This window comes from Bufo gargarizans, chromosome 2 (assembly GCF_014858855.1).
Source record: "Bufo gargarizans isolate SCDJY-AF-19 chromosome 2, ASM1485885v1, whole genome shotgun sequence".
NCBI classification, from domain to species: domain Eukaryota; kingdom Metazoa; phylum Chordata; class Amphibia; order Anura; family Bufonidae; genus Bufo; species Bufo gargarizans.
In genome coordinates this window covers 510,017,811-510,042,108 of record NC_058081.1, presented here as the reverse complement: position 1 = coordinate 510,042,108, position 24,298 = coordinate 510,017,811, and the positions used below count along the sequence as shown (strand labels likewise).

The 24,298-nt window shown below is 46.0% G+C and overlaps 1 protein-coding gene across 2 annotated transcripts in view; it reads left to right on the top strand.

Annotated features, from left to right (window-relative positions):
• The first annotated feature begins 2,272 nt into the window (after positions 1-2,272).
• The window catches only part of CRACR2A (calcium release activated channel regulator 2A), a 181,379-nt gene continuing 159,353 nt past the window's right edge, over positions 2,273-24,298 (top strand). For both annotated transcript variants that reach the window (XM_044277943.1, XM_044277942.1), the window contains exon 1: positions 2,273-2,436. The gene's annotated coding sequence lies outside the window, so the exon portion shown is untranslated. The remainder of the gene's footprint in view (positions 2,437-24,298) is intronic.

The following is a 24,298-nucleotide window of genomic DNA, read 5'->3' as shown; positions in this document are numbered from 1 at the left end:
GGAAATTAATCAAAACTGGTGTTAAGGAAAACTGGCTTAGTTGCCCATATCAACCAATCAGATTCCACCTTTTATTTTTCAGACCTCCTTTGGAAAATGACAGGTGTAATTTGATTGGTTGCTATGGGCAACTAAGGCAGTTTTCCTTTATACCAGTTTTGATTTATCTCCCCCAGAGTCTCAGAGTGACTAGTAAATAGTCAGTTATTTTCTCTATAATGATTAATGTTCAGCGAATCGAGGTTCACAAAGTGGACTTCGATCCAAATTTCAGCAAAAATTTGATTTGCCGAGAAGCCGAATTTCCTCGTCCTTCATGGTAACGAATCAATTTTCTCTGAAATGGTGGTAAAAATAATTAAAATAAATGTACTTACCTCATCCTTTTGAGTACGAAGAGGCCACCACAGCCATCTTGCTTGAGGATCCCACATGAAATCTCATAAACGGTGACATATGATGTCACCCCGCCGGCTGACGTGATGACATCATCACTCGCAGCGCAAGATTTCGTGCTGGATCTTCAAGCAAGATGGCTGCGGCGGCCTCTTTGTACTCAAAAGGATGAGGTAAGTACAATTTATAATTATTTTTATAATTTGCAACCACTAAAGGGCTTTAATATGGATCTCAGATGTCATGATCAGCGATGAACGTGGCATCTATGGGGTTCAATTATGGGGGCCCCGCAATCGCCGTTCCCTGTCATTGCACCCGCTATTTGCAAAGAAATGCGCTTCATGATCAAGTAATTCGTCACAAAGCAAAATTCGGCGAAGCAGCCAAATCAAACATCGCTCATCTCTAATAATGATGTATAAGAATAAAGAAAGTTTCACTCTAGTGTATTGCAAGCTCATGTCTTCATCCATATTAGGCCTCCTGCACACCAAAATGCGGGCCGCAATGCATGAACACCGACCGTGGGGCAGCCGCAGCGGATCGCGGACCCATTCCCTTTAATGCATTACATGGACAGTCTACTGACTTCAAAGAGAAGAGTGTAATGCTTCATTTGTCCTGTGAAATTTAACACTTCAGAACCTGGATCAGAAAGGGTCTGACAGAAAGAAAAGGTTTTGAAAATAGATAATCAATTTAAAGAGCTTGGGCGTTATTTACAGTATCATAGATGACATTTTTCACTGGTCTATAATATCCCTTGCATTGCCGGAGGATGCGCTTAATTAATGAAGCTCTGGCAGTGTGTGCGCTTAGATTGATATCTACAGCAGCCCCAAGCAGCCTTAGATTTCAGTCTTCTTTTACGCCAAAAAAGTGGTTTAAAAAAAGTTAAATCACCAGGCCCACTGGCACAACCCTTTTAAGGCATCTGTAAGATGTCTGGAAGTAGCTAAATTGGTGGTTGTGATAGCACCTATGCCACCTTACCCCTCAAGCACTGAACATAAGGCCGAAAAGAATGCTACATGACAGTGTTTGTGGAAGCTCCCCTCAGTGAACCCTTTTGGTCAGATAACAGTACTGAATGGTATAACAGGCTCTGGGGGTACATAGGTGTAATCTATACAGTGACCCTATCCCCCAGGGGTGCACATAGCCCCCTATCACAAGTGTAAAGTGAACTGGATATGCTTGCTCTGTTATGTTCAGGAGCACTATGGCTGGCTCTTTTATGAGGCATGACATTGCTATGGGGCACTGTTGCGGTCACTTATAGGGAAACTGTGGCAGGTACTGTTATAGAGCACTATAGGTGGTTATGTGGCACTGCATCTGACACTGTTATTGAAGCACTATAGCTAGCTCTGTTTTGAGGACACTATGGCTGGTTTTATGGAGTCATTTCTTCGGGCTTTGCTATGTGGCCCTGTAACTGACAGTAATATGTGTCAGCCACTGTTATGGAGGCACTGTGGCTGGCTGTTTGGGGACATTGTGACTGTATGAGTTGTTGAGTTAAAAGTTAACTGAACATCTGACAAGGGGTCTGTTGAAAAACCTTTAAATTTGCCACATTACAGGATTCTAGTGGTGGGTTCAGACAGGTGCAACCTTCAGCAGCTTTAGGCTGTTTGTCTGCTGGTACTGTGTACATGTGTTATCAAACAGCTCATATTGGAAGGTTGCTAGGTATATAATTCTCTAATATATTCCGTAAAGTGATCCAAACTTCACATTCACTTTCCTACCATTGTAAATCTGTCATTCTCAGCCAAGCTTCCTAAGTCTTTAGTCCCTCCCCGGGGCAGGCCTGTCCTCGCTCATTACTTTCACAATGCCTGTTGTTCTAATCCTCCCACAACTTTCTACACAAGAGACAAAACTGCCAGAGACTTTGTCTGCAGGTGAAGAAGAGAAATTTCTCCAGTGGTGACACATGTGGATATATGAAAGGTTCTGTGCGCTTCTTCTCACTTTCCAAGGAGGGATGGACATCTGGAGACACTAAGCTTCTGCACTGGTGGTGTCACAGTAAGTAACAGAACTGTGGCAAGTCATGTAAATTTACCTGCTGTGTCTTTTCCACCGGTGCTGGCTCATGGGTTGACTCTTGACAGTCGGCACTTGCAAACAGCTGTTTGTGGTATAAGCAGATGTCCCGAAAAGCTCACCTGTTCACCTGGGAAGAGCCTATCATGACCAACTTATCTTTATAGATCTTGGCCCAGGAGTGTACTGATCATTTGGACATTAAGGCCATGGGTCAGATACTTATTGCCATTGTAGTTGGTAGGGGTAAATGATCTTTTCCCCCCTAGAGACCTGCTTAGGAGTAGACATAGACAGTAGAGCTAATGTACAAAGAGTGCTTGACTCATAATACAGCACCTTACGATGACTATCTAGTCAAACCTTCATCTGATGGATCGCTAATTTCAAGCTATTTTTGCTCTTTGATACCATGTGACTTGAACATCCTTCTGAGAGAAGGGCTATTGACATTAGGAGGATTAGATCAGGCTTTTGGGCATTTCTATAGGTTGGACTGGCTAAGCATTCATTTCAATGAAATCAGGTGCTGGGAACCCTTCAATATTGGGATCAGTAGGGGTCCTAACTTCTGGAACCCCAAGAATGGTGGAAAGAAATATGTAGATGTGAACTACTACTTATAGGATATATATATGTCAATGGACATTTTTTTTGTCTGATATAGAACCTGATGATTATATATACTATATGTATACATAGCAGCACTGAGGCACTGCTTATCTCTGCCGTAGCAGTCTGTCAAAGATCATTTCTGAATAAAGTTCCAGCTCTTGTGCCAGCTGCTGATCCACTGACACGTAGTGCTCCCTCACTCTTTAATAAGAGCTTCTTCAACCGCTACAGTGTATATTACACAGTTAAGTGCCCCAGCTGCTGCAGAACATCATAATACAGGCTTTAGCTGCTGCAAGCTTTCTTTTTGAAAAAGGTTGAGGGCATTTCTTATCAATCAGTATTGCTACAAAGAAGTTGTCTAATTTGTATAATTGTCACAGAACTCTTCGGTGACTGATATTTTTTATCATTTATAGCACTATGCCATATTTTATATGACACATTCAAACGTATACCACATATTTTGTACATGATGCATTTTAATAAATTAAAGGAGCTGTCCTAGTTTCATGCAGGGAACTGTTCAGACATGAGCCAAAAATAACTGCTTAAGGTCAGTTCTGTTGTCCAACTCCCAGTAGTCGTGGGGGAAGCTGCTTTGTTGTCTTCTCTTGACCATTGGGTTGTTTCTGTAATAATAATAATAATAAAATGTATTTATATAGCTCCACCATATTCCGCAGCGCTTTACAAATTCATAGAGTTCATGTACAAAACAAAAGTAACTGGCTAATATGCAACTAAAATACTAGGAGTCAGGGCCCTGCTCGCAAGAGCTTACAATCTATGAGGAATTGGGGGTGACACATAAGGTAGTTGATTGTGATAAGTAGGATTTGAGCCATTATTGAACTGAAAGGAGAGGTGCCGGCCGATCTGCTTCGGGTTTGGGACTACTAGAGGATCGATTTTAGGCCAGAGGAGTTGGTGGGGGAGAGGTTTAGTCTTGGAAAACTCATTTTAGGTAGCTTGATAAGCCTGCCTGAAAAGATGTGTTTTTAAGGCACGTTTGAAGGTGGAGAAGTTGTGAATTGACCTAGTATTTCGGACAGAGTATTCAAGAGAGTAGGTGCAGCTTGAGAAAAGTCTTGAAGAGGGGAGTGAGAAATACAAATTATGGAGGTTATTAATCTTAGGTCGCTAACAGAACGGAGAGCACGGGTAGGGTGGTAGATGGAGATGAGGGAGGAGATATACGGAGGTGCAGCACTGTGGAGAGCTTTGTGGATGAGGGTGAGAAGTTTGAACTGTATTCTGTGGTGGATGGGCAACCAGTGAAGTGACTGGCACAGACTAGTAGCATTAGTGTAGCGGTTGGATGGATAGATGAGCCTGGCTGCAGCATTTAGAACAGACTGAAGGGGGGAGAGTTTAGCGAGAGGGAGACCGATTAGTAATGCGTTGCAGGAGTCAAGGCAACAACAAGAGTTTTTGCCGTTTCCACCGTAAGAAAATGCCGCATTCTGGCGATATTCTTAAGGTGCAGGTGACAAGAGCATGTAAGTGATTGAATATGGGGAACAAAGGAAAGATCAGAGTCAAATGTGGCCCCAAGACAGCGGGCATGTTGCACAGGAGTTATAATAGTGCCGCAGACCAAAATTGAAATATCAAGTAATGTAACGCACTCTCCTGATAATCTGCTTGTGCTTAGCATATACATTACATGTAGTCACAGGTACGCTGCTTTGAAAACCTGCTTTTCAGCTTACTCAACCACTTCCTTTAAAGGGGCAGTTGCTAAATGAGTCATTAAAGGATCTCAGCAATTTAAAGGAAACATATACAGATCCTTCAGAGTCAGTTATAATAATTTCTGCTGGTGACTGTACAAGTGAATTTGCTGTATGTTTTGAAGGGAATATGTCATCAGAAATTGACCTGCTCTTTAAATCAGTTTTTATGTTAAACATATTTCTTCTAGAATTTTTACTCATATGTGTATTCATATCTATGTAAATCTACATTAAAAATAAATAAATAAATAAATAAAAATATAATTGTGCAGTTTTCGTCCTGGTCACTAGGCCATATAAAATGTTGAGAGTTCCTGTTTTGTACAGGTAACTTTTTAGTAGCCATCACATTGTTATCACAAGCAGGATTACTCATATGTGTATTTATATCTATGTAAATCTACATTAAAAATAAATAAATAAATAAAAATATAATTGTGCAGTTTTTGTCCTGGTCACTAGGCCATATAAAATGTTGAGAGTTCCTGTTTTGTACAGGTAACTTTTTAGTAGCCATCACATTGTCACAAGCAGGATTCTAATGACAGATAGCACCATTGTATAGATAACATAGGATTCGTGTTGATCGAGCACCAAAGTGCTCGGGTGCTCGAGTAGAACAGTTTTGGATGCTCGGCTACTATATAGAGCACCCGAGCACAATGAAAGTCAATGGGAGTGTCACCATCTATAAAACCCTGCTCCTGGCCCTAACTCCTATCCATATGGGTACCTCTCGATGGTAGAGATGCCAATACACAGGAACCTAGAAAACCCTGGTGACCCTCAAATGCCCTAAAGGTAATGACAGGGCAGAGGCAACCCGTTCCTTCCCTGGTGAAGGAACCAGCTTCTCGCTGAGGCCTAGTAAACCACTAAAACACAACAAGCAGAACACTTAACTTCTAAGGATGATGGATGAACAGGACTTCAACAAGAACTACACTCCAGCTCTTCCAAAAAATGAGCTATCCAGAGCAAGGAGGGATGGGTAAAGTAAGACTAAATAGGGAGAGGTAAAGGTCACAAGATCCACACCGGAACAGGAGGTGTGGATATACCAGCAACACACAGACAAAGTGAAACCAAAAGAGGCTGTCAGATCACTCATGTGCAGTTAGTCTTTCAGACCTTCTAACACCTGTCACAGGTGTGACAGTACCCCCCTTCTATAGATGATCTCCGGGCACCCAGGACCGACCTTATCAGGATGAGCTCTGTGGAATGCTCTCACCAGACGACTAGCATTAACATCGGTCGCTGGAACCCACATCCTCTCCTCTGGTCTGTACCCTCTCCAATGAACAAGATACTGGAGGGATCTCCGGAGAACTCGGGAGTCCACAATCCTGCTGATCGGAAATTCTAAATTGCTGTCCACCATGACAGGAGCGGGAGGACGGCTCAATAGGTTCGACACATTTCTTTAACTATGATTTATTAAATACGTTATGGATTTTCAAAGCCTGAGGAAGTTCAAGACCGAAGTCTACAGGGTTAACAATGGCAGTGATCTTATATGGACCAATAAATCTTGGACCGACTTCCAAGAAGGTACCTTAAGTTTAATGTTTCTTGTTGACAACCACACAGAATCACCCTCTCTCAGGTCCGGACCACTCATACATCTCCTGTCAGCCGCATGCTTATACCTGTTGCCCATCTTTTTCAGGTTATTTTGGATTTTCCGCCAAATACAAGACAAAGAAGAGGAAAATCGTTCCTTCTTAGGAATGCTGGAATTTTGAGCACCAGAAAATGTACCAAACTGTGGATGGAACCCATATGCCCCAAAAAACGGCGACTTCTCAGTGGATTCCTGCCAACGGTTATTTATAGCAAACTCAGCTAATGACAAAAATGAAGACCGCTCTTCCTGATTCTCTGAAACAAAACATCTAAAGTAAGTCTCCAGATTCTGATTAGTGCTCTCCGTCTGTCCGTTCGACTGAGGATGAAAAGCGAAGAGAAGGACAATTGTACACCCAGACGAGTACAGAATGCTTTTCAGAATCTAGAAACAAACTGAGTCCCTCTATTGGACACCACAACAACGGGAATGCCATGTAGTTTCACGATGTTGTCGACAAACACCTGTGCAAGAGTTTTAGCATTGGTTAGATTAGGTAATGCAATAAAGTGTGCCATTTTACTAAAACCATCTACAACCACCAGAATCACAGTTTTTCCTGAAGAATTCAGTAAATCCGTGATAAAATCCATGGACAAATGGGTCCAAGGTCTGGACGGGATGGGCAATGGAAGCAGAGATCCGGAAGGCCGAGTGTGTGTCACCTTAGCATGTGCACAGGTACCACAGGATGACACATAGTCCTCAACACACTTACGCAACCCTGGCCACCAGAATCTGTGAGAGATGAGATTGACAGTTGATCTGCTCCCAGGGTGCCCAGCAAGCACCATACAGTGATGTTCCTCGAACACCTTGTGACGTAATTCGGAGGGAACAAACAATTTCAAGAGTCCGGAGTGTCCTCCTATGCCTCCAACACCCTGGCCTCGAGATCAGGATAATGAGCAGATATGACTACCCCTTAAGATAAAATGGGACTAGGGTCATTAGGCTCAACCCAGGAAAGCTGTGCGACAAAGCATCCGCCTTGACGTTCTTAACCCCAGGGCGTTAAGTGACGATGAAGTTAAATCTGGTGAAAAACAATGACCATCTGGCCTGCCTTGGATTCAGTCGCTTAGCCGACTCCAGGTAGGCCAGATTCTTGTGATCCGTAATTACCATAATAGGATGAATTGCTCCTTCCAACCAATGCTGTTAATCCTCGAACGCCAACTTAATGTCCAGAAATTCCCTATTCCCCACATCATAATTCCTTTCAGCAGCCAAGAGTTTTTTTAGAGAAAAATGCACATGGGTGCCATTTACTGGGTGAAGGACCCTAGGGGCCAAAGCGAAACATTCTTTCACAGCAGAAAAAGGCCTGTAATGCTGCATCAGACTAGATAGAAATATCAGCACCCTTCCTAGGCATGTCTGTTAACCCCTTAAGGACACAGGGCGTACAGGTACGCCCTTGTGCCCTGGTACTTAAGGACACAGGGCGTACATGTACGCCCTGTGCATTTTCAATCACCGCCGCGCGGCCGGCGGCGATCGGAACCCCGTGCCTGCTCAAATCATTGAGCAGGCACTTGGGGCAAATGCGTCGGGGGGTCCGGTGACCCCCCCATGTATGCGATCGCAAAAAACCGCAGGTCAATTCAGACCTGCGGTTTTCTGCGTTTCCGGGTTATTCGGGTCTCTGAAGACCCGATAACCCGGAACAGGATGGTGATGGTGGTGTGATTTCACTCCACCAATCACCATCCAGCGATCCTGAGTGGTGATGGTGACATCACCACTCAGGATCGCTTTCTGATTGGTCAGGGGGCGGTGCGGCGGCAGATTCAAAAGAGGCAGGCGCCCCTCTCCTCCTCCTTTTGTGTTCCAGCGCCGGAGGAGAGAGGAGCTGCCTGCTTGTGTCCACCATCGCTGCCAGCACCCCTGATCTGTGCCCCCAGGACCCGATCTGTGCCCCAGCACCCCATCAGGTACATAGGGACAGCTAGGGAAAGTTTGGGATAGGCAGGGAAAAAAAAGGGAAAGTTAGTTTTTTTTTACTTTTTATTGCATCACCCTAGTTAGGGTGTCTGGGGTCCACAGCACAGCTGTGTGACCCTAGACCCCCCAGGGGTGCTGCCACTTGCCCCCCTCCCCCTGCCACTTGCCCCCCCCCCCCCACCTTTTTTGGGGTGCTTTTTTTTTTTTTTTTTTGAGTTCGCTGACTGTGACCGGCACTTAGCGTCCGGCCACTGTAAGCGCATCGCACACCCCACCGCTGATCAACTTCGGACGGTTGATCAGCAGTTTTGAATTTTTTTTCCTCACTTTTTTGCCCTTTTTTTTAGTTAGTTTTATTTATTTTTTTCTGTTAGTTTTAGGGTGAGTTCGTGAACACCCGTGCCCCCTCACACACGCACACCAAATAAAGAGTTACACACACGCACATATACACGCAGACACACACTCCCCTATGGCCCGCCGGACGTTCTCGGCCGAGGAGGCATACGCCCAGCTTGCCTCCGAGTCCGAGAGTCCCAGTGAGGATGAGGATGACCCCACATTCCTGTTGTCATCCGCATCCTCCTCATCATCTAGCGATGATGATGAGCCCCCAAGGCGGCGGAGACGCCGCCAGGCGGAGCAAGGGGACCGCCATGTTAGGGACCCTGTGGCCCACACTAGTACGAGCAGCTCTGGGGCTCGTACTGGTTTCCCGGCCCACCAGTTAAATCCACCGGAGCACCCTGCCGGTGAACTTGTCTGGTGTAGCCCAGAGCGATACGAGCCCGTGATTCCTGATTTTGTAGGCCAATCAGGAATCCAGATTTCCACAGTGGGCTACACTGAATATGACTTTTTTTGTCATTTTTTCAGTGACTCACTGGTAAATCTGATGGTGGAGCAGACGAATCTGTACGCCCAACAGTTCGTCGCTCAACACCCGGGCTCCTTTTTGGCCAGGCCCGGTGGCTGGACGCCGGTCAGTGCAGCCGAAATGAGGACATTTTGGGGCCTCGTGCTGCATATGGGCCTGGTCAAGAAACCCAGTGCCAGGCTGTACTGGAGTGGGGACGTCCTATATCAGACCCCACTTTACAGTACGGTTATGACACGCTCCTGGTTTGAGGCCATCAGGAAATGTCTGCATTATTCCGATAATGCAGCATGTCCACCCCGAGGTGATCCTGCCCATGACCGTCTGTACAAGATACGGCCGGTCATCGATCACTTTGGGGCCAAATTCATGGAGGCCTATGTACCTGGAAGGGAGGTCGTGGTTGATGAGTCTCTCATTGCGTTCAAGGGGAGACTCATTTTCCGCCAGTATGTGCCTTCCAAGCGGGCGAGGTATGGCGTGAAGCTATACAAAATTTGTGAGAGTACCTCAGGGTACACTTACAAATTTCGTGTGTACGAGGGGCGAGATTCCCGGATTCAACCACCAGAATGTCCCCCCACTCTGGGTGTTACCGGGAAACTCGTGTGGGACCTTATGTACCCACTGCTGGATAAGGGTTACCACTTGTACGTGGATAACTTTTATACCAGTATCCCCTTGTTCCAGTCCCTTGCCGCCAGATCCACGTCCGCTTGTGGGACCGTGCGGAAAAATCAACGCGGCCTCCCTGCCCACCCCCTCCAGGTACCCATCCCCAGGGGTGAGACCCGTGCCCTTACCACTGGAAACCTGTTGCTGGTCAGGTATAAGGACAAGAGGGATGTCCTTATGCTGTCCACAATTCATGGTAACGGCATCACCCCTGTCCCTGTGCGAGGTACCGCGGCAACGGTCCTCAAGCCCGATTGTATCGTCGCCTACAATCGGTATATGGGAGGAGTTGATCTCTCGGATCAAGTCCTCAAGCCATATAACGCCATGCGCAAAACCCGGGCATGGTACAAAAAAGTTGCGGTCTACTTGGTGCAGGTTGCCATGTACAACTCTTTTGTACTATCCCGAAGCGCTGGCAGCACAGGGACATTCCTCCAGTTCTATGAGGCAGTCCTCAAGGCCCTGATCTTTTCGGACCGGGAAAGAGCAGGCCGGAGTACCTCGGGAACTGTAGGCGCCCGGATCGTCCCTGGCCAACACTTTCCAGGTGTGGTCCCCCATACTGGAAAGAAGGGACGAACCCAAAAAAAGTGCAGAGTGTGTCGCAGGAGGGGGATACGGAAGGACACGACTACTCAGTGCGACACATGCCCCGATCATCCGGGCCTCTGCATTGACGGTTGCTTCAGGGAGTATCACACTTCCATGGAGTACTAAATTTATATCCCAATTTAGGACTGACATGGGATAAAAAAAAAAAATGGTTCTCAGACTTGAGACACCCAAAAAAACTAAAATAATTTATTAAAAGTAGACATAGGTATTGCCGCGTCTGTAATAATCTCCTCTATAAAAATGCCCCATGACCTAACCCCCCAGATTAACACGGTCCAGAAAAAAAAAAAAAAGGTGCAAAAAAAAGTTTTTTTTTGTCACCTTACATAATAAAAAGTTTAATAGCAAGCGATCAAAAAGTCATATAGCCCCCAAATTAGTGCCAATACAACCGTCATCTCATCCCGCAAAAAATGAGCCCCCACATAAGATAATCAGATAAAAAAAAAATTTGAAAATGACCCTTAGACTTTAGAGATACAAATTTTTTTTTAGGGTATCAAAAAGGATAATATAGTCTAAAACCTAAATTATTGTAAAAAAAAAGTTGACTTATTAGGTATCGCCACGTCCGTAAGAATCTCCTCTATAAAAATACCCCATGACCCAACCCCCCAGATTAACACAGTAAAAAAAAAAAAAAAAAAATAGGTGCAAAAAAATTTTTTTTTGTCACCTTACATAACAAAAAGTTTCATAGCAAGCGATCAAAAAGTCATATAGCCCCCAAAATAGTGCCAATAAAACCGTCCGCTCATCCCGCAAAAAATGAGCCCCCACATAAGATAATTGGCTAAAAGAAAATGAAAAAAATTACACTTAGACTTTAGAGATACCCAAAAAAAAAGTTGTATCAAAAAAGATAATATAGTCAAAAACCTAAATAATTGTAAAAAAAAGTAGACTTATTAGATATTGCCGCGTCTGTAAGAATCTCCTCTATAACAATATCCCATGACCTAACTACCCAGATTAACACGGTTAAAAAAAAAACAAAAAAACGGTGCCAAAACCGCTATTTTTGGCACTTTTCCATTTCAGTCCGTTTTTTCCGGTAAGAAAACAAGGGTTAACAACCAAACAAAAGTTAAAATTTATTACCCTGATACTGCAGTTTACAGAAACGCCACATTTGTGGTCGTAAACTGCTGTATCCGTAAAAGGGAGGCTGCAAAAGGAAAGGACCGACATGGTTTCTGGAAGGCCGATTTTGATGGCCTTTTTTATTGACACCATATCCCTTTTGAAGCCCCCCTGATGCCCCCCTAGAGTAAAAACTCCCTAAAATTGACCCCATCTAAGAAACTACACCCCTCAAGGTATTCAAAAATGATTATACAAACTTTATTAACCCTTTAGGTGTTCCTCAACAGTTAATGGCAAATGGAGATGAAATATCAGAATTTCAATTTTTGGTAACCTTACCTCACAAAAATGTAATATAGAGCAACCAAAAATTATATTTACCCTAAAAATACTCCCCCAAAAAATGCCACCTTATCCCGTAGTTTCCAAAATGGGGTCACTTTTAGGGAGTTTCGACTCCAGGGGTGCATCAGGGGGGTTGAAACAGGACATGGTGTAAATAAACCGGTCCATAAAAATCAGCCCTCCAAAAACCAAACGGCGCACCTTTCACTCTACGCCCCGCTGTGTGGCCGTACAGTAGTGTACGGCCACATATTGGGTATTTCTGTAAACGGCAGAGTCAGGGTAATAAAGATACAGTCTTGTTTGGCTGTTAACCCTTGATTTGTTAGTGGAAAAAATGGGTTAAAATGGAAAATTAGACAAAAAAATGAAATTTGCAAATTTCATCCCCATTTGCCAATAACTCTTGCGCAACACCTAAAGGGTTAACGACGAATGTAAAATCAGTTTTGAATACCTTGAGGGGTGTAGTTTCTTAGATGGGGTCACTTTTAGGGAGTTTCTACTCTAGGGGTGCATCAGGGGTCTTCAAATGGGACATGGTGTAAATAAACCAGTCCATAAAAATCAGCCCTCCAAAAACCAAACGGCGCACCTTTCACTCTATGCCCCGCTGTGTGGCCGTACAGTAGTTTACGGCCACATATTGGGTGTTTCTGTAAACGGCAGAGTCAGGGTAATAAAGATACAGTCTTGTTTGGCTGTTAACCCTTGATTTGTTAGTGGAAAAAATGGGTTAAAATGGAAAATTAGACAAAAAAATGAAATTTGCAAATTTCATCCCCATTTGCCAATAACTCTTGCGCAACACCTAAAGGGTTAACGACGAATGTAAAATCAGTTTTGAATACCTTGAGGGGTGTAGTTTCTTAGATGGGGTCACTTTTAGGGAGTTTCTACTCTAGGAGTGCATCAGGGGTCTTCAAATGGGACATGGTGTAAATAAACCAGTCCATAAAAATCAGCCCTCCAAAAACCAAACGGCGCACCTTTCACTCTACGCCCCGCTGTGTGGCCGTACAGTAGTGTACGGCCACATATTGGGTATTTCTGTAAACGGCAGAGTCAGGGTAATAAAGATACAGTCTTGTTTGGCTGTTAACCCTTGCTTTGTTAGTAGAAAACATGGGTTAAAATGGAAAATAAGGCAAAAAAATGAAATTTTCCAATTTCATCCCCATTTGCCAATAACTCTTGCGCAACACCTAAAGGGTTAACGACGAATGTAAAATCAGTTTTGAATACCTTGAGGGGTGTAGTTTCTTAGATGGGGTCACTTTTAGGGAGTTTCTACTCTAGGGGTGCATCAGGGGTCTTCAAATGGGACATGGTGTAAATAAACCAGTCCATAAAAATCAGCCCTCCAAAAACCAAACGGCGCACCTTTCACTCTATGCCCCGCTGTGTGGCCGTACAGTAGTTTACGGCCACATATTGGGTGTTTCTGTAAACGGCAGAGTCAGGGTAATAAAGATACAGTCTTGTTTGGCTGTTAACCCTTGATTTGTTAGTGGAAAAAATGGGTTAAAATGGAAAATTAGACAAAAAAATGAAATTTTCCAATTTCATCCCCATTTGCCAATAACTCTTGCGCAACACCTAAAGGGTTAACGACGAATGTAAAATCAGTTTTGAATACCTTGAGGGGTGTAGTTTCTTAGATGGGGTCACTTTTAGGGAGTTTCTACTCTAGGGGTGCATCAGGGGTCTTCAAATGGGACATGGTGTAAATAAACCAGTCCATAAAAATCAGCCCTCCAAAAACCAAACGGCGCACCTTTCACTCTATGCCCCGCTGTGTGGCCGTACAGTAGTTTACGGCCACATATTGGGTGTTTCTGTAAACGGCAGAGTCAGGGTAATAAAGATACAGTCTTGTTTGGCTGTTAACCCTTGCTTTGTTAGTGGAAAAAATGGGTTAAAATAAAAAATTTGACAAAAAAAAGAAATTCTCAAATTTCATCCCCATTTGCCAATAACTCTTGTGCAACACCTAAAGGGTTAACAACGTATGTAAAATCAGTTTTGAATACCTTGAGGGGTGTAGTTTCTTAGATGGGGTCATTTTTGGGTGGTTTCTATTATGTAAGCCTCGCAAAGTGACTTCAGACCTGAACTGGTCCCTAAAAATGTCGTTTTTGTAAATTGCTGAAAAATTTCAAGATTTGCTTCTAAACTTCTAAGCCTTATAACATCCCCAAAAAATAAAATATCATTCCCAAAACAATTCAAACATAAAGTAGACATATGGGGAATGTAAAGTCATCACAATTTTGGGGGGTATTACTATGTATTACAGAAGTAGAGAAACTGAAACTTTGAAATTTGCAAATTTTTCCAAAAATTTGTTAAATTAGGTATTTTTTGGTGCAAAAAAAAATATTTTTTTGACTTCATTTCACCAGTGTCATGAAGTACAATATGTGACGAAAAAACAATCTCAGAACGGCCTGGATAAGTCAAAGCGTTTTAAAGTTATGAGCACTTAAAGTGACACTGGTCAGATTTGCAAAAAATGGCCTGGTCCTAAGGTGTAAAAAGGCTGTGTCCCTAAGGGGTTAAAGGTTTAACCACTGTGGGGATTCTCTCTGGTAGGCAGGTTAGCGGACGCAGTATAGAGGCAAGGAACCAGGTTGCAAATCAACTTCAGTGTTTTATTTACACTCAGCAAAAATACAACAGTCTTGGTGCTTGTTCACACACAGCAACACATAATAACATTAAAGTCTTTGTGCTTGTTCACAGCAAGAAAAAACAATGGTCACCTGGAATCCTAGGTCTCAGTTCACACCCGGCTATATGCTCAGCCACAGACAATTTTCAGGCCTGCACCCTGTTTACAGTCCTCAGCACAGAGTACTCCCAAAACCACAGCGTCTCCACAGCTTCACTGTGAAGTGGAGGATAATTCACTCAGCTGAGACTGCTGGCTGGGTTTTTATACCCCAGCCAAAACCCGGCCTGGAGCGTGGGGAGAAGCCATCCACCCTGAACTTTGGCTGCTTCCATAAGAGCCGGCCCAGATCGACTCTACAGCCATACTAACAAATAGTATCAGTCAGCACTAACTGCCACTGCCACTTAAAATTACTGACTCTTACCTCACCGAGGCCAGGAATCTCGATGACACATACTTTCTGTCAATGATGGACCCTTACGCCTTCCTACATACCTCATCCCTTTGTTCAACCTTGAGGGGCTGAACACTTGCCAGACAGTGTACGCGGGACAGGGCATCCGCATTTCCCTGTAACCTGCCTGCCCTATGTTCCACTGAGAATTTAAAGTTTTGTAAAGACAAGAACCACCTGGTGGCCCGAGCATTCCTCTCTTTGGCTTGGCTCATCCACTTGAGAGGGGAGTGGTCAGTCACCAGACGGAACTTTCTCCCCAACAGATAATAGTGTAGAGACTCGAGTGCCCACTTGATGGCCAGGCACTCTCTCTCCACTATACGGTACCTAGTCTCGGCTGGAGTGAGCTTGCGGCTAAGTAAGACAACGGGATGCTTTTCGAAGGGAGTCCACTACGACCTGTACTTTGCACCAGTCGGTGCTGTGAATGACAATATCATCCAGATAAGCCGACGCGTATCACCGAAACGATGTCCCCTAGACGTGGCCGCCAAAAGTGACAGGGCCGCCATACAGACTGAAGGGTAACACCTTATATTGGTACAGCCCCTGGTGTAATGAAGGCAGTTTTCTCTTTGGCAACCTCCGTCAAGGGTACTTGCCAGTACCCTTTGGTGAGGTCCAAAACAGAAAAATACCGGGATTGGCCTAACCTTTCAATAAGTTCATCCACCCGAAGCATAGGATATGCATCGAATTTAGATATTTAGTTCAGCTTACAAAAATCGTTACAAAACCATAACGTCCCGTCCGGTTTGGGTATTAGACTCCTCGATGACGTCTAGCCGCAGCATTATCTGCACTTCCTCCGAGATGGCTTGTCGCTGAGCCTCAGGTACCCGGTATGGCTTTAACTGGACTTTTGCCTGAGGCTCAGTGACAATGTCCTGCTGGATTGCGGAAGTGCGTCCATGGAGGTCCGAGAACACATCCATGTTCCGACTAACGAACTCCCTGGTCTCCTGAGCCTGTTTAGAGGAGAGGCTCTAAACTCTTAACTGTGGCAACCTCCTCCCTTGCATCAGACATAGGAGCCGGAACTTCTCCCCCTAGAAAACCTGGCCGCGGGCTGTCTTCAGTACAGGTCTCCCTATCTTTCCAAGGTTTAAGTAAATTAACATAGTAAACCTGCTCCGGCTTGGCTGGTGTACCTTGTAATTTACCTCTCCAACTTTCTCGAGTACCTCGTAGGGCCCCTGCCATCTAGCCATGAACTTACTGTCCACGGTCGGTACCAGAACCAAAACCCGCTCACCAGGGTTAAAGTTTTTCGGACCCGAGCCTGAAGACTATATATCTGAGTCTGGGCTCGCTGAGCGGCCTCCATATGCTCCCTGAAAAGAGGTAAAACGGTCTCTATTTGCTGTAGCATCTTGACAAAATACTCCAGGACACTTTTATACGGAGTGGGTTGCTGTTCCCACACCTCTTTGGCCACATCCAAAAGACCATGAGGATGTCTGCCATAAAGCAATTCAAAGGGCGAGAAACCAGTAGAAACCTGGGGTACCTCTCGCACTGCGAACATGAGATAGGGCAGAAGAAGGTCCCAATCCTTCCCATCTTTAGACACCACCCTTTTTAACATAGTTTTTAGAGTTTTGTTAAACCTTTCTACCAGACCGTCCATTTGCAGATGGTACACGGATGTCCGTAACTGTCTGATATCCAGCAACTTACAGAGTTCCCTCATGACCTTGGACATAAAAGGGGTCCCCTGGTCAGTCAGAACCTCTTTAGGTAGCCCCACTCAGGAGAACATCTCCATTGGCTCCTTAGCTATAAGCCTCGCTGATGTATATCGCAGTGGCACCGCCTCCTGGTACCGAGTGGCGTAGTCCACGATGACCAAGATATGTTGGTGTCCTCCAGCGGACTTCGGTACTGGGCCTACGAGGTCCATAGCGATTCGCTCAAACGGGACCTCGATGATCAAGAGAGGTACCAAGGAACTGCGATAAAGGTGTTGGGGGCTAGTTGCCTGGCAGGTTGGACAAGATATACAGAATTCTTCCACCTCCCTAAACACACTGGGCCAGTAAAACCGTTGTAGTATCCTGTGTCTTCTGCATTCCCAGATGACCCCCGAGAATATGTTGGTGGGCTAACTCTAACACAAGTTTGCGATAAGCCTGGGACACCACCAACTGTTCAATGCATTCACCTAGCAGCTGGTTTACCCGGTACAACATCTCCTGATGAACCACAAAACGAAGGAACACCGACTCTGCCCCTGGTTATTGTGGTTCACCATCTACTGTTAATACATTTTCTCAGGCTTGGGATAGGGTTGGGTCCCGGTGTTGGGCGGTACCAAAATTATCCCCAGAGACATTGAGTTCTGCCAACTCCGGACCCGGCGGCAAGTACTCCACGTCTCCCATCATCACACTTAGTGGGGTTGTCTCCCCCTCTTCAACCGAAGTAGCGGTCACCCCTACCGCTGGCCCTTCGGACTCAGGTTCCCAGCGTTCTGGTCTCCTCCCTGAGATGGGCCACTCTGCTAGGGTCACATCTGTCTCCCGGGTATCGGTAACTTTCGTATCCGGCCATAGTCCCGGGAAATCGGGGAAGTCTCTCCCAATTATTAGTTCATAGTGCAACTTTGTGGCAACGGCCACCTCATGAGTCCACGTGCCGGCCACCGTGGATAGTGACACCAGGGTGGTGGGATAGTCCTTCAGGTCTCCATGGATGCACACTACGCCTACTTTTCGGCAAGTATACTCGGCAAGCCGCACCAGGGCAGCTCTTACCAGGGACATCAGGCTCCCTGAGTCCAGCAGCGCCACTGCCAAGGTATCTCCCACTTGCACCTGGCACACGTTACTATTGTCTATTGTCTCAGGGTTACCAGATGCACACAGCCTCCTGGCATACATTGAGGGGTGGTAGCCAAAGTTAGTGTCCATGGGTTCACCCCGATGGGGACAGTCAGCCCTTATGTGTCTAGGCTCGTGACACTGCCGGCAGACCACTGGGGCTGGGTCTGCAGGGGGTACATCCCGGGCGGGTTTGGCTGGCACCAGCCGCCAGGCCTGGGGTGGAGATTTCCGGGGTTTGACTGGCCCCCTTCCAAAAGAACCCCCCTGCAGATTTTTGGTGGCCTTGTAGCGCTCCCTAGGTTGACCATCTCTAGGGCATTACCAGGAGACACCTGGCCGATCCAGTGCTGGAGAGGGTACGGCAAAGCCCTCCAGAACACGTCCGCCAACAGGCGGTCCAGCATAGCAGTGGGACTCAGTATGTCAGCCATTTTTGCATCTGGTATAGCAGATCATAATACTGCTGTCTGTCGGGTTCAGCCGGGTTAAATTCCCCCTCACGCACTCGCTGGGTCCGGACCAATACATTCACCCCCAGTCTTGCCAGAATCTCACCTTTTACGGACAGGTAGTCGGCCACTTGGTCAGCTGGCAGGTCGAAAAACACCTGCTGGGGTCTAGATGCTAGGATCAGAGCGATGACCTCAGCCCATTGGTCTCATGGTAAATTCTCCCGCACGGCCACCTTTTCGAACACTGCCAGATATGTCTCGTTCCAAATGAGTCATCTCAGGGATCGCCGCACGAACAGCTTTCCGGGCATCGTGGACGTTCTGAAACGCTCCTGCCACTTGTAATGCCATCACATACTGTAATAGCAGCTGGTTGGTTTCCTGTTGTTTGCCTCCCGCTGCTGCAAGTTAGCCTCCACGAGGGCTTTCACGACCGCCTCTATTTTGTTAGGGGATACGGGTCGTAACCTTGCCGGCTTTATAAAAGACATACACCCATGCCCGAGGGGAAAAAAAAAGTTTTCGGCCTTCAGGCCAGCCTTTCCTGCTCCAAGCCACCAATTGTGGGCATTCGCTCTGGTAGGCAGGTTAGCGGATGCAGTATAGAGGCAAGGAACCAGGTTGCAAATCAAATTCAGTGTTTTATTCACACTCAGCAAAAACACAACAGTCTTGGTGCTTGTTCACACACAGCAACACATAATAACAATAAAGTATTTGTGCTTGTCCACAGCAAGAAAAAACAATGGTCACCTGGAATCCTAGGTGTCAGCTATATGCTCAGCCACAGACAATTTTCACCGGCAGGCTTCCAGGCGGCCTGCACACCTGTTTGCAGTCCTCAGCACAGAGTACTCCCAAAACCACAGCATCTCCACAGCTTCACTGTGAAGTAGAGGATAATTTACTCAGCTGAGGCTGCTGGCTGGGTTTTTATATCCCAGCCAAAACCCAGCCTGGAGCGTGGGGAGAAGCCACCTACCCTGCACTTTGGCTACTCCCAATAAGAGCCAGCCCGGATCGGCTCTACAGCCATATATCATTGTGAGCAGCGAGCGTTTCAGTAGACACAAAAGTGGGATGGTTACGCTAATAATAGCGGCATCGCCGCTCACATCTGTGTTGATTCCTCAAAGTTGCGCAAAACCTCACAGAGGTCAGAAATCCATGCCCACTCATCACTTCTGAAGAGTGGAAGTTGACTGGAAAGGGGACGACCATGTTGCAGGTGGTATTCCACTACTGCCGTCTGCTGCTCACAAAGCCTGGCCAACATGTGGAACGTGGAGTTACAGCGCATGCTCACGTCGCACAACAGTCGGTGAGCTGGCTATTGCAAGTGCTGCTGCAGCGTTGCCAGACCGGTGGCAGCTGTAGATGACTTTTGGAAATGTGCACACACGCGGCGCACCTTCACCAGTAGCTCAGGCAAATTGGGGTAGGTTTTGAGAAACCATTGAACCACTAAGTTGAACACATGGTCTAGGCATGGTATGTGTAGGAGGTTGCCGAGCTCAAAAGCTGCCACCAAGTTACAGCCATTATCAGACACAACCATACCTGGTTGTAGGTTGAGTGATGAGAGCCACAGCTCAGTCTGGTCCCCTATACCCTGCCACAGCTCTGCGGCGGTGTGCTGTTTGCCACCTAAGCAAATTAGTTTCAGCACGGCCTGTTGCCGCTTCCCCACTTCAGTGCTACACTGCTTCTAGCTACTAGCTGATGCCTGATTGGTGCTGCAAGATGAGAATTCAGAGGTGGAAGTGGAGGATGAGGTGCAGGAGGAGAATGGGGGGTTGCAGCCACTAATGTAGGTGGTGGCAGAAATCCTGATGGAAGTAGAGCCTGCAATCCTTGGCGTTGGTAGCACCGGTGCCATCCCAGGGTACGACTCGCTTCCGTCCTCTACATCGTTCACCCAGTGTGCTATCAGGGAAATGTAGCGTCCCTGGCCAAAAGCACTTGTTAATGTGTCAGTCGCTAAGTGGACCTTCACAATAACTGCTTTGGTCAGGGCACGGGTGATGTTACGGGACACATGCTGGTATAAAGCAGGGATGGCGCACCCGGAAAAATAGTGGCGGCTGGGGACTGAGTAATGAGAGATGGCCGCCGCCATCAGGCATCGGAAAGCCTCAGTGTCCACAATCCTAAATGGCAACATTTCCAGGGTCAGCAATTTGGAAAGGTGCACATTTATTGCTATGGCCTGTGGGTTGGGTGGCTGGGTATTTGCGCTTTTGTTCAAAGGTCTGGGGTATAGACATCTGTATGCTGCACTGGGACACAGAAGTGGATGTGCTAGCTGATGGTGCTTGCGAAGGTCCAGGTGCAGGGCGGGAGGCATCCAGGCCTGCGTCTTGGACAGGGGATTGGCCAGCACATAACACAGGGGAAGAGGAGGCAGTGGTGTCACCCGCAGACACTGATTGTGGACCCAGGCATTCAGCCCACCTATTAGGGTGCTTTTATGCCACGTGGCGGATCATGCTGGTGGTGGTGAGGTTGCTAGTGTTCACGCCCCTGCTCATTTTGGTACGGCACAGGTTGCAAATAACAATTCTTTTATCTCCCGCACTTTCCTCAAAAAAGCACCAGACTGCGGAACACCTAGCCCTTGGCAAGGGAGATTGCTGCAAGGGAGTGCTCCAGGGAACAGCTGCGGGCCTGTTTGGTGTGGCCCGCCTTCTCCCTTTTGCCACCCCACTGCCTCTTCCAGCCTGTTGCAGGGCTGAAAATCCCTCCCCCTCTGTACTGCTGTACTCGCTCGGCTTGCCACCTTCCCAGGTTGGGTCAGTGATTTCATCGACTACCACCTCCTCTTCCACTCCCTCACTCTGGTCATCCTCCTGACTTGTTGACCTAACAAGAACCTCACTTATTGACAACTGTGTCTCATCCTCATCATAAACCTCGTGAAACACTAATTGCAGTTCCCCACCGTCATATTATTCGGACTGTGGATGCTCAAGAGTTTGTGAATCAGTGTACAAGATCTCCTCATGTCCATCTTCAAGCGGGCTTGGCGAGAGGCCCAAATCAAGGAATGGCGATGAAAAGAGCTCCTCGGAATATCCGAGTGTGGGATCACTTGTTTGCCAAGACTCTCCATGGTGTGGAAGCCTTACTAGAGATAGTGGATTTATATGGAACATTTTCGGGACCACGGGTCAATTGGGCCAAATCGCATTGTATTTGGTTGATGAGTCTTCCTCCCAGAGCGTTTTACCCAGGTCATCACTTCAGATGGTGAGTAACTTCACCTACCTGGGGATAGTCATACATAAAGATCTCACCCAGTTTATAGATTTAAACATAAACCCGGTAGTCAAATACATTTTGCAAAAACTGAAAGCTTGGGAGACACTGCCATTGTCACTAATAGGGTGTATTAATATATTTAAAATGGTCCTTCTTCCTAAGCTACTATACATGTATAGAGCAACTCCTTTAACTTTGCAGAAATCTCATTTTCAGACCCTAGTTTGCTTACTAACACCCTTTTTATGGAATAACTCCATTCCTTGCATAGCTAGGGATACTTTGAAAGCGTCTAAGGAGAAAGGTGGCCTGGCACTTCCGGATATGTACCTATACTACATTGCGACACAACTAAATTATGCTGCTTGGTGGATTAAGGCAGACCCTTATATCCCGGCGGTGGTATTGGAGGCGGCCCTCATGGGGTCCTATGAAGCTATGACAAACTTAGTGTACAGAGCAGGGAAATACCCGGTTAAACATCTTACTACACTAATGGTGGGGGTGATCAATGCATGGAATACTTTTGCGGGGGTGGGAGGGGATGGAGAGGAAAGCAATATACTATTCCCAGTGATGCTCTTGTGGGGAAATCCCAAACTTGTGGAACTAAATTCTCTGCTTGACTTAGAGTTCTGGCTGCAAAAGGGCGTCAAATACCTTACGCAAGTGTATGAAGACTTTTTTTAAAAAACATTCTCAACCTTGCAAACGGAATACAACCTACCACAAGCATCTCTTTTTAGATTTTTCCAACTGAGACATGCTTGTGAATCCCAGTTTGGGAGTGGTCCTTTGAGGCTAGAATATAGTGCAGTAGAGAAAATTGCCAGACGGGCGAACCACACTAAAGTGGTGTCGTCTTTTTATGCTTTCCTTCTATCCTCCCGGCCTTCGCTGATCAAGGAATGGCGATGAAAAGAGCTCCTCAGAATATCCGAGTGTGGGATCACTTGTTTGCCAAGACTCTCCATGGTGTGGAAGCCTTACTAGAGATAGTGGATTTATATGGAACATTTTCGGGACCACGGGTCAATTGGGCCAAATCGCATTGTATTTGGTTGATGAGTCTTCCTCCCAGAGCGTTTCACCCAGGTCATCACTTCAGGTGAGACATGCTTGTGAATCCCAGTTTGGGGCTGGTCCTTTGAGGCTAGAATATAGTGCAGTAGAGAAAATTGCCAGACGGGCGAACCACACTAAAATGGTGTCGTCTTTTTATGCTTTCCTTCTATCCTCCCGGCCTTCGCTGATGACAAGGGCTTTTCTTAAGTGGAGGGCTGATATTCCTGCATTGGAAGATTATCATGAGAAAGAGCTGTCGGCCTCCTGGATGGGGGCGGTGGTTTGTGCACGGGATCAGCTGATTCAGATGAAATGGTTACACAGAGTCTACTATACCCCAGTGAGATTGGTACGCATGCATAAACTGGCCTCCGATACGTGTACAAGATGTAATAATGGCAGAGGAACCCTTTTGCACATGGTATTGGAGTGTCCGGTCATTGCTGAATTCTGGAAGCAGGTACATAGATATCTTGATGCTCGTTTGGGGCTCCCTGCAGTTGTAACACCCGAGGTTAGTCTGCTAGGTCTTGTCAACGATATTATTCCGAATAAACATACTAAGATCCTTTATAGGTTGCTGATGTTTTATGCGAGAAAGTCAATTCTGCTAAACTGGAACATTGTCTCATTGGATCCAGCTTATTAATGCTACACTATCAGTATATAAGCTAACTTATGAAGCTAGGGGCATACCGGAAAAATTAGAGAAAATCTGGGATATTTGGCTGAGTGCAAACTCGGTCACTGTGTAATGGGGCTGGGAGGTTTTTGAGACGTCCAGGTCACTGCCAGTATGAATGTGTGTGTGCATGGAGACAGGTTTTAATGAAACAATTTGATTTTACGGTAATAATTATGCTTTAAGACTGATGTGAATTACATTAACAACCTTTGCATTTGCTGACACATTATCTATATGTAATCCTGTTAATTTGCCTGTCAATTGAATGTGATGTTCATGGTTACACCTTGTTGAGGGGGTTGTTCCCCTATTTAAAAAAAAAGAATCTGTGAAAATGGAAAAATAAAGCCTTTAAAAAAAAAAAGATTCTCCATAGTGGGTGGAAGGAGGATCAGGGTGAGGATTCTGTTGACCAGACTCTTGGCTACTGAGACTGGACTTGGTGGAAGACAGGGTGGTGCTTAACCGACTGGAAGCATTATCTGCTGCAATCCAACCGACCCCCTGGTAGCACTGGTGTGACTTTGAGAGCATTGTCATGCACCGCCCTGCAAACTGGGACATGAAGCTAGGTATTGTGGATGAGTGTGTTTCTTGTGCTTTAGCAGCAGGCACAGTTTCACTGCGCCCAGGGCCACGGCCTCTGCGTGCACCATCAGCAGCACGGCCACTTCCCCGTCCCTTACTGCTCGCCTTGAGCATATTAAATGGTATATATAATTGTGTTCAAAATAATAGCAGTGTGTTTAAAAAAGTGAATAAAGCTCAAAATCCTTCTAAAAGGTTTTATTTCCATACACACAAATGCATTGGGAACACTACACATTCTATTCCAAATCAAAACATGAAGAAAAATATATCAAATGTGTGTTGTTCCTCAAAACAAATTG